Source organism: Arachis hypogaea, chromosome 16 (genome assembly GCF_003086295.3).
Source record: "Arachis hypogaea cultivar Tifrunner chromosome 16, arahy.Tifrunner.gnm2.J5K5, whole genome shotgun sequence".
Lineage (NCBI taxonomy): Eukaryota > Viridiplantae > Streptophyta > Magnoliopsida > Fabales > Fabaceae > Arachis > Arachis hypogaea.
In genome coordinates, this window is record NC_092051.1 from 82,507,096 (window position 1) to 82,520,548 (window position 13,453).

At 35.8% G+C, this 13,453-nt stretch overlaps 1 non-coding gene across 1 annotated transcript; it reads right to left on the reverse strand.

Moving 5' to 3' along the window:
* Window positions 1-11,491: 11,491 nt before the first annotated feature.
* LOC112761233 (small nucleolar RNA R71) lies at window positions 11,492-11,599 on the reverse strand. The gene has a single exon (XR_003181638.1). It is a non-coding gene; the product is annotated as a small nucleolar RNA R71 (small nucleolar RNA).
* Between the last annotated feature and the right edge of the window lie 1,854 nt (window positions 11,600-13,453).

A 13,453-nucleotide genomic window follows, 5' to 3' on the forward strand; every position in this document is an offset into this window, starting at 1 on the left:
ATTTTTTTTAAATAAATTAAATAAATATATTATTTTGAAAATAAATAATTTGTACCGTTTTTCTGAAATTGCATCCTATTATTATTGATTTCGTTTACGGTATAAACGAAATAATTTTAAATGTATTTTGTTTGCACACAGATAGGGAAGGCCTAGAATATATTGTCGAACATACTGCATTCACACACCAAAAGGTGACTATCATAGTACGGTACAATACTGATATCATATACTGTTCTGGGACAACAACTCTGCGGTGCTTGTAATAACCTTGGCACACTACAAGAAAAATCATTTTTAGCGGCTATTTATTTTAGTTTTAGTGGCAATAAAAATAGCCCCTAATACATTTACCGGCAATTAGACATTAGCCGTCTTATGCTCTGTCGTTAAAAGGTTTTAGAGGCAATTATAACATTTACCGAAAAACCATTTTAATGGCTACAAAAAGTATATAACTTTTAGTGACCATTTTCTTGGCAATTTATATGGCTACTAAAAGTAATTCTAAGATTGCAATGTTATTCACTTTTAGTGGCCATTACTATTGCCGCTAAAACCTATTTTACCGGCAATTTATATGGCCACTAAAAATAATTCTAAAATAGTAATATTATTCACTTTTAGTTGCCATTACTATTGCCGCTAAAATCTTAAGACTTTTTTAATTATACTCTTTCAAAAATAACAACCTATCTTTTTTTTAAATTTCAAATTATTTTTACCAACAATTATTATTATTGTATATAATATAAATATACTAAAATTAATTACTACAAAATAAAATATTTCATTAAATTTAAAATATTTATACATAAATTTCTCTTAAAAAAGATACAAGGCCAAAAATAATGACTTGCAATTCACTTTTGTATAGATAGAATCCTATATATCAGTATTAAAAGTAGACCATCCATCACTTTAATGTTTTTGTATAGATACAAGGCCAACTAAATGAACTGTGCCAGTTCGCTTATCCCTCACTTTAATGCTTGAAGAACCTGTCATGCAACAAAAATGATATTATTACATGTAAAAAGTCAATTTTGAATTAAAATTAAAATCCTGTAATTTTATTACTAATTCTAACCCAAACTTAAATGACTTGCAAACAGATAATGCGACTTGACTTTCTTTTCAAAAAACCAAAAAATGATACTCACAGTTGTACTCGGTCCACCCATTAACTTGACTTTTAAAGTTGTAAAAGACAAATTTATTTGAAAACACCAAATCTACAATAGATAAATGAAAAGTATTGTTGAAATTCAGACATTACTAAGCATAATAGCAATAAATCATAAAGTTGGCATGGGCAAAGGTTTTTAAGAAAAATACCACCCAGTAAAGTCATATTCTTGTTATCTCTGGATTGAGTCCCACTGTTTTGCCAACCAATGCACCAGAAGTTACCCTACAGACAGGCCATATTAGTATTTAACTTATATAAGTATTATACATAATGATTAAGAGGCACTACATGTGGTGCTTTGCACTCTTTCAAATGGAATGAAATTGGAAAGATGAGGAAAGAAGATTGATGCAAGCTGCACTTTTTGCAAGTGTCCATGTTGTTATTGATATAGTTGCTCATTTTAAAAGAATACTAAGATATCTCTTACTACATTACATTTTAATAAGTTATTTTTATTTCATAAGCATATCTAATTTCTTTCGCTCATCATCTATGCTAGTAAATTTTTCAAATTAATGTTGTACTGGAACTGCAGTCTCAAACAGAAAGCTTATAACACACTTGAGAAGTAAATGACAAAGATAAAGCTTGAGTGGCTCAAATGACAGAATAAGCCAACAATAGGTCCCAAAACAAGGGTCAACAACCCTTTGATAGCCATAACAACAAAGATATAATGGGTTTGTTGTGTACTTATAGAAGCAAATAGATAATCATGTGGATAAACCTTCAAGGAGAGTCCATTTTCAAAATAGAAAGTGACAAGCGGAAATCCATCATTAACACTGCAACATCGAAACAAATAGCAGTTACAAAACTAAATGGAGAGATACTAGAAGTCATTTGGTACACTAAGGGACGTGACTAGTTACTGAAGCACCCCGTTGATACATACTAAATGATTTCAGAAAAGTAAAGTGATAAAAACATATTGCAAAAACACCACCTCCATTTACTCCATTTAAACAATGAGCAAACATGTTTTTCACTTTTCCAGAAGAAGCAAGTTGTGAAATCAATGAAGAATTAGCTTTTCCAAATCCAAGTATTCCATCAAGTGCTTCTTCATTTGATGAGCTTAGCTCTCCAGACTGTCTAGCACCATACCTTAAAAAAAAAAAAAAAAATCAAACTTTCATGTTAAATTGGAAGGCAAAAAAAATAAAAAACAGAGGACATATTTAAGTATATCAAGTTAATTTATCATATACAATTACCTATGAACACCATTACTTGCCTCACAAGGCTTCATAGAGAAAGATTTACCTTTGCAAGTTGGTTTTTGGGGCTTGGCAAGACACCAAGATACAGTTCCTCTTTCACCTGGCACGGAAGGGTTTGCAGCGTGGGTGTCAAAGGTTGAAGGCTGGTGGTGGAAGATTGCAGCAAAGAACCAGGTAGAGTTGACTCCAATTCATTGTGAAGATCATTAATCCACTGCAGTAACTCCCTCAAGTAGTCGATTGCATCCCCAAGTATCGAAGTCCTATCCATCTATGAAAATGAAATACATTAGAATGTATAATCCCTAAATCCTTAACACATCAAAAGAATGCATTAACTAATTAACAACATAATCTGAGGTAGAACTTGTCATGAACATCTATGTGACCAGTAATTCAACAAGACACCAAGGCATCAACATCAGCCAATTGATATAACACTTAAACAAATCAACAATTATAACTACTGTTCTCACTCAATAGTCCAAATATCAAAAGGCTTCACAAATCACAAACCTTGCTAATCTTTGGCACAATAGACCTAAGCATGTACAACCTATCATTAAGCATCTTCCTGCGCCACCTCTCGGCCATGAGATTCTTCATCGGCATCCTGATGAGGGAAAACGATTCCACACAAACTCACCGGCAAGTGTATCGGGTCGCATTAAGTAGTAAAACTCACAAAAGTGAGGTCGATCCCACATGGATTGATGGATTGAGCAACTTTAGTATAGTGATGAATTTAATTAAGCGAATATTTGATGAATTAGGTGAAATTTGGTCAATAGAAAATAAATTGCAAATAAACTAAAGTGCAGAATGAAAAATTGCAGAATCTTAAAGTGCAGAAGAAGTAAATTGCAGAAACTTAGAATGTAAGAAATTGAAATAGCTGAAACTTAAATTGCAAGAAAGGTAAATGACTGAAACTTAAAGTGCAAGAAATTTAAAGTGCAGAATCTGAATTGCTAAGAAACTTAAATTGCATGAATAATAGAGGGAATTGGGTGCTGGGACTTAACACAAAACTGAAAAATTTAAACTGCAGTAATTTAAAAGACTCTCAAGTGCAGAAATTTAAACTTGTACCAAACAGAAAAGGAACAATTGCAGAAGAAAGAAAAATGGGAAGTAAACCAAGATCAGATCTAAAATTCTAAAGAAAATTATGAATAGGAAAAATAAAAGGAAATTCCAAGGTGAAGCAATTCAAAAGAATTGATTAATCAGAGTTCCAAAACGCCAAAAACAGAAAAGAAAAGTTGCAGAGGAATAAGAGTAGAAAGAAAACTCAGATCTGATCTCCAAATCTTAAATTCTAAAAAGGAAAAATTAAAAGAAATATCCCATCCTTTTTTTTGAAATCAAATTCTTCTCTATTTATACACTTTCCAATTCTGTCATCTAGTGCTTGGAGTGGGCTTTTTGGCCATTGTTGCAGTGGGTCAAAATGACACTTGATTTCAGCTTCCAGGGGAACGTTGCATTCTCAAAGTGAGTGCAGCGTTCATTCGTTCTCGGGCATCCCTTGTGTTCTTATCCATCGATGCATACGCGTCACATATGCGTGTGCGTCGCTGCCAACTTCAGCCTCAGCCATGCTTGCGCTTCCCATTCACGCGTACGCGTGCTTCAATAGCGTTCTCTTATCGAGCGCTACGTTCGCGCCAACAACGCTACCCACGCGTTTGCGTCCTCTGCACGTGCGCGTGGGTAGCAAAATATCAATTCAATGCTTTAGCGCCACTTATGCGTTTGCGTGCTTCCTTCCAAATTCTCCATCGATGCGTGCGCGTCAATTGCAAAACTCAAATTCCAATTTTGAATTTGCCTGAAAATGTTGAGTTAATAAACGTAGCGCTCCTTTTGAAACGAGCGCCAATCACTTTCACACGTACGCGTCATGCACGCGTACGCGTGGATCTTCAAACTTTGTTGCACGACGCGTCAGCGTCCTGTACGTGTGCGCGTCGCAAGTGAGCGTGGCGTTCTTTATTTGAACGCAATGTTATTCTGCAGTGCCCTTCTTTCCCTTCATTTTTCACCTAAAATAAACCAAACAAGCAATCAAAGTCTCACCAAAATCACAAATTTTTCGCATCATTCATAATAATCACCTAATTCTTGCATAAATCTCATGATTTTGTATACAGTTAGTGATGTTTGATTGAATCAAGATAAACATAAAATTCCACTCCAATCACTTACTTATTGTGTAAGAAAGTGCATAAAACCTAATGAAACAAATGAAAAATGCTTGTAAAACTAGCATAAGATGACTTGTCATCACAACACCAAACTTAAATCTTGCTTGTCCCCAAGCAAGCACTAAAACATGAGAAGACATGAGAGGAAACAGAAAATCATATATGTCCTTATTTAGCAGGTAATTGAATTTGGTTCATGGGGTTTTATGCAGATGTAATTGAAGTTCTACTTTTATTAGTTTTCAGGATTGAAATGTCCCTTTAAGTGATAACCAAAGTTGCTGCTGTGAACTTTATTATTTATCCATCCTTTGTGTTTTGATTTTCTTTTGTTTTTCTGGTAGGAAGCTTACATTTTTATTCACAGCTAAGTGTTATGTGTTGCAGCAGCTTTTTAGCTTTGTTTTTCAGTCAACACATCTTCACTACAGACACTTGGCTCACACTTCATCCTAAGACATTGATATCCAGCACCTCTTTGGGTTACTAAATGCCTTGTAACTAGGTTGCTCTTGATAATGGACTTTCAGTTGATAATCCTGGATTAATCAACCCAAGTTACCAAGTTTTAAAATACTCCTTAGAACCTAATTGTCCAAGTAGATCCTAGTACAAGAAGCACCACAGGCATATGTCCTCAGGTCTAAGCTATTGGTGTCTAGCCTTATTATTTGTTTCTTTCATTTTTGTTGCCAATTCTTGGCTTTTCTTCCTTTCCTTTCTTGTTCTTTCTTTTCCCAAGGATATTTATTCATTAAGAGTTCACAAACAGCAGTCTAGTTCATACTATAAAGGAAAATCCTAACCTTTATCTTTTACTAGTGAGCTTACTTTAGCAATCAAACATATATACCACTGAACTTTATTATTATTCCTACCACATTGGACAATCATTTTCTGTTTCAACATTTTTTATTTTATTCATGCAGAGGAAAACAAGACATACATTCAAGTAGGATGAGTGATGCACAAGTAAACTATCATCATAATGTAAAACAAGAAAACTTATTCAAAAGTTTAAAAGTGCAGATATATAATCTTAATCATAAAAATGCATAAGATGAAAAACTTGGAAGGCATATCATTTTTCAGAGGTGCATATTCCTTATTGTCTAAGATTATGAAAGAACTCCACCACCTCTACTTTTTATGCTTTTTTCCTTTGCTGGATTCTCCTCTCTTCTTTGGCGCATGCTTCTTCTTCTTTCTGAGTTCTACTTGTTCTTCAAACATCTCCATCGGAGCCTTGGAATGATCTATTTGATCTCAGAGACCAGCATCCTTAAATGCCTTGTCCATTCTCTCTATATTTCTTTTGGCCCTCACTCTTTGTGTGTCTCCTAGCTCGGGCCACTGTTGATATGGCTTGATCTCTTGGTTTATCACTGGCATGCCATAGACTATGTAGTTTATCTTTGCTTGAGTATCTATGTCGTACTCCATCCTGTCTACCTGCCTAGCCTCTCCAGCTGTGTGATATATATTCTTCCATTGATGAAGATCTTGGATGTACCTTTCTTGCCTGGCTTGTTGTTGAAATAATTTGTTGAATGATTCTTGATTTTGTGCCTCTTGTTCCCTCTGCCTATCCAGGGATCTTGCTTGAAATTCCCTTTGTTGATCCATCATCTTACTTGGAAGGTCTCTTGTTGCTCCATCATTTGTAACTGCCAATTTGCTTGTTGCTCCTGAGCTCTCATGAATTGATGAGATAATTCTTCTATGCCAACTTTCATTTGGCTTAAATCCATGGTGTTAGAGGCTTGTCCTTCTTCCATTTGTGGTCTCTTTCTTCTTCCTTGGGGTCTTCTTTCTTGTTGAGTGTCAGTGTCCGTGGTACCTTCCATCCTTTGCTTGGTGATTCCTCTGCCTCCCTTTACCCAATCTGTATCTGCATCCTGAAAGAGTACTCCTGCTCTGTTGCACAGCCTCAATATGGTACTTCGGTGACCAAGTCTGCTTGATTTGTCGCTATCCTCAGCCATCTCTTGGATGCTATCTACTATGAGCTGTGGGACATTGATTTCTCCTCCTTTGAGTATGCAGTATGTCAGAATTGCTCTCTTTATTGTGACCTCTGAAGTATTTCCAGTAGGGGGTATGGATCTTTTTACTATCTTATACCAACCTTTGGCCTTAGGTATGAGATCAATCCTCTTCAAGTAGCTTGGATCTCCATTTAAATCTCTTAACCATTTAATAGCTTATCAGGATCATTCTCACCCTTCATTCTTTCATCAAAGCTGGGTTCTCCAAAGGGTATCACTCTTATTTGAAAAACCCTCATGATAGATGATGGGCTAAAATCCACATCGACCCCCCCTAACATAGCTCTTGTAGGGAGGGCTGGTTTTGCTTGGCCTTACAGCATTTGCATAGAACTTTCGTATCATGGTTGCACTTATGTCTATAAGAGGTTTACACAGGAGTTCCCATTTTCTCTGCTCGATTATCCTTCTCATGATGGGGTACTCTCCTTCTTTCAATATGAAACCAATCTCTAGAATGACTTCTTTTGCTTCCGTCAACCTATGATATCGTGACTCATGAAATTGAGACTTAAATCTCTTATCATCATAGGTGGATGGTTCAGCTTCGACTGGCTGCTTTCCTTTTTTTTTTTTCTGGAGCTTGATGAGGCCATTTGAATGGGGGTGCAATGGAGTATGAAAAGAAGACTTTGGATATAGCACGGCTTATGATGGAAGAAAAAAAAAAAGACGAAGGGAAGTGGGCACAGTGTGATATTCTTGGTTGGAAGATATTGCATGAAAAGATTATATTAATAAGGCAAAGATGTGTAAGCTCAGGAAGTGTTACTAGCCAATTTACAGCAAGGATATAACTTATTGAAGCAAGATAAAGGCAATGGTGGTTCGGTCATTTTCAAATGAAGGGTGAGGATTGATGAAAAATTGATGAAGGTGTTGTTGAGAGAGTGGGAATGAACGGTGTGCATGTAGAGATGGATGAGGACAAAGATCACCTCTTCATTGAGCATAAGGCTCGGTCTCCAAGGTATTGATTCTTGTAGATTTGTGCTTCCCAACCATGCACATGTGACCTACTTTTTCTCCTTGGGACAACGATGAGCGGATAATTTATACCCTATTTGGCATTGTTTTTACATAGTTTTTAGCATGTTTTAGTTACTTTTTATTATATTTTTATTAGTTTTTATGCAAAAATAATATTTTTGGACTTTACTATCAGTTTGTGTATTTTTCAGTGATTTCAGGTATTTTCTGGCTGAAATTGAGGGACCTGAGCAAAAATCTGATTCAGAGGCTGAAAAAGGACTGCAAATGCTGTTGGATTCTGACCCTCCTGCACTCGAAGTGAATTTTCTGGAGCTGTGGAATCCCAATAGGCGTTCTCTTAATTGCGTTGGAAAGTAGACATATTGAGCTTTCCAGCAATATATAATAGTCCATACTTTGCTCAAGATTTGATGGCCCAAACTGGCGTTAAACGCCAGCCAGAGAACCTTTTCTAGAGTAAAACGCCAGAACTAGAGTTAAACGCCCAAACTGGCACCCAAGGTGGCGTTTAACTCCAAGAATGGCCTATGCACGTGAAAGCTTCAATGCTCAGCCCAAGCACACACCAAGTGGGCTCCGGAAGTGGATTTCTGCACTATCTGCACTTAGTTACTTTTTTTCTGTAAACCCTAGTAACTAGTTTAGTATAAATAGCACTTTTTACTATTGTATTAAGGAGGCTTATGCCATATTCACATTTGGGAGGCTGGCCATTCGGCCATGCCTAGACCTGTTTCTCTTATGTATTTTCTATGGTGGAGTTTCTACACCTCATAGATTAAGGTGTGGAGCTATGCTGTTCTTCATGAATTAATGCAAGTACTATTGTTTTTCTTTCAATTCATGCCTACTTCTTTTCCAAGATATACTCTTGTACTTAATTCAGTTAAGTCAGAATGAAGGGGTGACCCGTGACAATCACCCACTATCTTCGTTACTCGCTTAGCCAAGATCCACGTGCTTGACAACCACAAGCGGTCTACATGATGTTTAACATAGTCATTAGACGACAGCCGGAGTATATTCTCTTGGGTCTCTGATCTGTGATTCGCATCGTCTCTTCTGACAATAGAGCATCCGAATCTGAGATTAGAACCTTCGTGGTATAGGCTAGAATCATTGGTAGCATTTCTGAGATCCGAAAAGTCTAAACCTTGTCTGTGGTATTCTGAGTAGGATCTGGGAAGGGATGACTGTGAAGATCTTCAAACTTGTGAATGTTGGGCGTAGTGACAGTGTGCAAAAGGATAGAGAGATCCTATTCCGATGCTAGTGAGAATCGACAGATGATTAGCCGTGCGGTAGCTGTACCTGGTATTTTTCATCCGAAATGAGAAATCTGACAGTTGATTAGCCGTGCAGAGATCGTACCTGTTATTTTTCATCTGAGAGGATCATACAGCTTGCCATGGAAGGGAGCACGCATGATTGGAGGAAGACAAAAGGAAAGCAGAAGTTCAGAAGCAACAAAGCATCTCCAAACACTTATCTGAAATTCCCACCAATGAATCACATAAGTATCTTTATTTTATTTTATGTTTTATTTATCTTTTAATTATCAAAACCTCATAACCATTTGAATCCGCCTGAGTAAGATTTACAAGATGACCATAGCTTGCTTCAAGCCGACAATCTCCGTGGGATCGACCCTTACTCACGTAAGGTATTACTTGGACGACCCAGTGCACTTGCTCGTTAGTTGTGTGGAGTTGTGAAAAGTGTGATCACAATTTCGTGCACCAAGTTTTTGGCGCCGTTGCCGGGGATTGTTCGAGTTTGGACAACTGATGGTTCATCTTGTTGCTTAGATTAGGTAATTTTATTTTATGTTTACGCTTTTTATTTTTTTTCCGAAAAATACAAAAAACTTTTAATAAAACCATAAAAACCAAAAAAAAAAAAAATTTTGTGTTTCTTGTTTGAGTCTTGTGTCAAATTTTAAGTTGGTGTCAATTGCATCTTTTTAATTTTTCTTAAAATTTTTGAAAATTCATGCATTGTGTTCTTATTTGATCTTCAAGTTGTTCTTGATTATTTTTCTTGTTTGATCTTTAATTTTTCTTGTTTTGTGTTTTTTGTTGTTTTTCATATGCATTTTCGAATTCATAGTGTCTAAACATTAAAAATTTCCAAGTTTGATGTCTTGCATGTCTTTCTTTTCTTAACAATTTTCAAAAATATGTTCTTGATGTTCATCATGATCTTCAAAGTGTTCTTGGTGTTCATCTTGACATTCAAAGTGTTCTTGCATGCATTATTTGTTTTGATCTTAAACTTTTATGCCATGTGTCATTTTGTTGTTTTTCTCTTTCTTCATTAATTCAAAAAAAAAAAAAAATATCTTTCCCTTATTTCACTCATAAATTTCGAAATTTTGGGTTGACTTAGTCAAAAATTTTTAAAATTTAGTTGTTTCTTGTTAGTCAAGCCAAAATTTCAATTTAAAAATTCTATCTTTTCAAATCTTTTTCAAAATTAAATCTTTTTCATTTTTCTTTCATGTTTTTCAAAAATTCTTCAAAATAAATTTTCAAAATCTTTTTCTTATTTTATTTCATAATTTTCAAAATTATTGCTAACATTTAATGTTTTGATTCAAAAATTTCAAGTTTGTTACTTTCCTATTAAGAAAGGTTCAATCTTTAAATTCTAGAAACATATCTTTTAGTTTCTTGTTAGTCAAGTCATCAATTTTAATTCTCAAAATCAAATCTTTTTAATTTCCTTTTCAAAATAAATTTCAATCATATCTTTTTCAAAACTTAATTTCAAAATCTTTTTCTAACTTCTTACCTTTTCAAAATTTATTTTCAAATCTTTTTCAATTAACTAATTGACTTTTTGTTTGATTTTAAAAGTTTACTATTTCTTATCTTTTTCAAAATCACGTAACTACTTTTCTCTCTCTAATTTTCGAAAACCACTAACCACTTTTTCAAAATTCTTTCTAATTAACTAATTGTTTTAAATTCTAATTTTGTTTTTTTTTTTATTTCGAATTCTAACTTAATTAATTAAATAAAAATAAAAATATTTTTCTTCTCCCTCTTTTCAAAATTCGAATACTCTCCCTCATTTCTTTCTATTTATTTTATTTATTTACTAACACTTCTCTTCTACTTATAATTCGAACCCTCTCCCTCTCTCTGTGTTCGAATTCCTCTTATTCTCTCTCTCTCTACCTCGTTCTTCTATTCTTCTATTCTTATACTCACATAAAGGAATCTCTATACTGTGACATAGAGGATTCCTCTTCTTTTCTGTTCTCTTACTTTTTATATGAGCTGAAACAGGGATAAAGACATTCTTGTTGAAGCTGATCCTGAACCCGAAAGGACTCTGAAGATGAAGCTAAGAGAAGCTAAAGCACAACACTCTGGAGAGGACCTTACAAAAATTTTTGAAAAATAAGAAGACATGGCAGCCGAAAACAACAACAATGGTGGAGATGCAAGGAAGATGCTTGGTAACTTTACTGCACCAACTTCTGACTTCTATGGAAGAAGCATCTCAATTCCTACAATTAGAGCAAACAACTTTGAGCTTAAGCCTTAATTAGTTTCTCTAATGCAGTAGAATTGCAAGTTTCATGGACTTCCATTGGAAGATCCTCATCAGTTCTTAGCTGAATTCTTGCAAATTTATGACACTGTTAAGACCAATAGGGTTAATCCTGAGGTCTACAAACTTATGCTTTTCCCCTTTGCTGTAAGAGACAGAGCTAGGATATGGTTGGATTCACAACCTAAAGAAAGCCTGAACTCTTGGAAAAAGTTGGTCAATACCTTCTTGGCCAAATTCTTTCCACCTCAAAAGTTGAGCAAGCTTAGAATGGAAGTCCAAACCTTCAGACAGAAGGAAGGTGAATCCCTCTATGAAGCTTGGGAAAGATACAAGCAATTGATCAGAAGGTGTCCCTTTGACATGCTTTCAGAATGGAGCATCTTATGTATATTCTATGATGGTCTGTCTGAATTGTCCAAGATGTCATTGGACCACTCTGCTGGTGGATCTCTTCATCTGAAGAAGACGCCTGCAGAAGCCCAGGAACTCATTGAAATGGTTGCAAATAACCAGTTCATGTATACTTCTGAAAGAAATCCTGTGAATAATGGGATGACTCAGAAGAAAGGAGTTCTTGAGATTGATACTCTGAATGCCATATTGGCTCAGAACAAAATATTGACTCAGCAAGTCAATATGATTTCTCAGAATCTAACTGGAATGCAAGCTGCATCCGGCAGTACTAAAGAAGCTTCCTCTAAAGGAGAAGCTTATGACCTTGAGAATCCTGCAATGGAATAGGTGAATTACATGGGAGAATCCTATGGAAACACTTACAATCCTTCATGGAGGAATCATCCTAATTTCTCATGGAAGGATCAGCAGAAGCCTAATCCATACTTCAATAATAATAATGGTGGGAGAAATAATTTTAGCAATAGCAAGCCTTTTCCATCATCTTCTCAGCAACAGATAGAGAATTCTAAGCAGAGTCTCTCTGACTTAGCAACCATAGTCTCTGATCTATCTAAGACCACTCTCAGTTTCATGACTGAAAAAAGGTCCTCCATAAGAAATTTGGAGGCACAAGTGGGTCAGCTGAGTAAAAGAGTTACTGAAATCCCTCCTAGTACTCTCCCAAGCAATATAGAAGAGAATCCAAAGAGAGAGTGCAAGGCCATCAATATACCCAAAGTGGCCGAACCTATATAGGAGGAAGAGGCAGTGATTTCCAGTGAGAAAAACCTTGCTGGACGTCTACTGACCAATAAGGAGTTCCCTAATGAGGAACCAAAGGAATCTGAGGCTCATACAAAGACCATAGAGATTCTACTGAACTTACTGTTACCATTCATAATCTCTGATGAGTATTCTTCCTCTGAAGAGGATGAAGATATATTTGAAGGGAAAGTTGCTCAGTATCTAGGAGAAATCATGAAGCTGAATGCCAAGTTATTTGGTAATGAGACTTGGGAGGATGAACCTCCATTGCTCATCAATGAACTGAATGCCTTGGTTCAACTGAAATTACCTTAGAAGAAACCGGATCCCGGAAAGTTCTTAATACCCTGTACCATAGGCACCATGACCTTTGAGAAGGCTCTGTGTGACCTGGGGTCAGGTATAAACCTCATGCCACTCTTTGTAATGGAGAAACTAGGGATCTTTGTGGTACAAGCTGCAAGAATCTCACTAGAGATGGCAGATAAATCAATGAAACATGCTTATGGACTTGTAGAGGATGTCTTAGTGAAGGTTGAAGGCCTGTACATCCCTGCTGACTTCATAATCCTAGACACTGGGAAGGATGAGGATGAATCTATTATCCTTGGAAGACCCTTCCTAGCCACAGCAAGGGATGTGATTGATGTGGACAAAGGAGAGTTAGTCCTTTAATTGAATGAGGACTACCTTATGTTTAAGGCTCAAGGATCTTCTTCTGTAACCATGGAGAGGAAGCATGAAAAGCTTCTCTCAATACAGAGTCAAACAGAGCCCCCACACTCAACTTCTAAGTTTGGTGTTGGGAGGCCACCATTAAGCTCTGAGTCTCTGTGAAGCTCTCTAAGAGCTCACTGTCAAGCTATTGACATTAAAGAAGCGCTTATTGGGAGGCAACCCAATGTTATTTAATTATATTTATTTTAAATATTTGTTTTCCATTGTTATTTTATGTTTTCTTTAGGTTGATGATCATGTGGAATCATAAAAACAGCTGCAGAATTAAAGCAAAATAAAAAATAGCATAAAAAATAGCACACCCTGGAGGACAGGCTTACT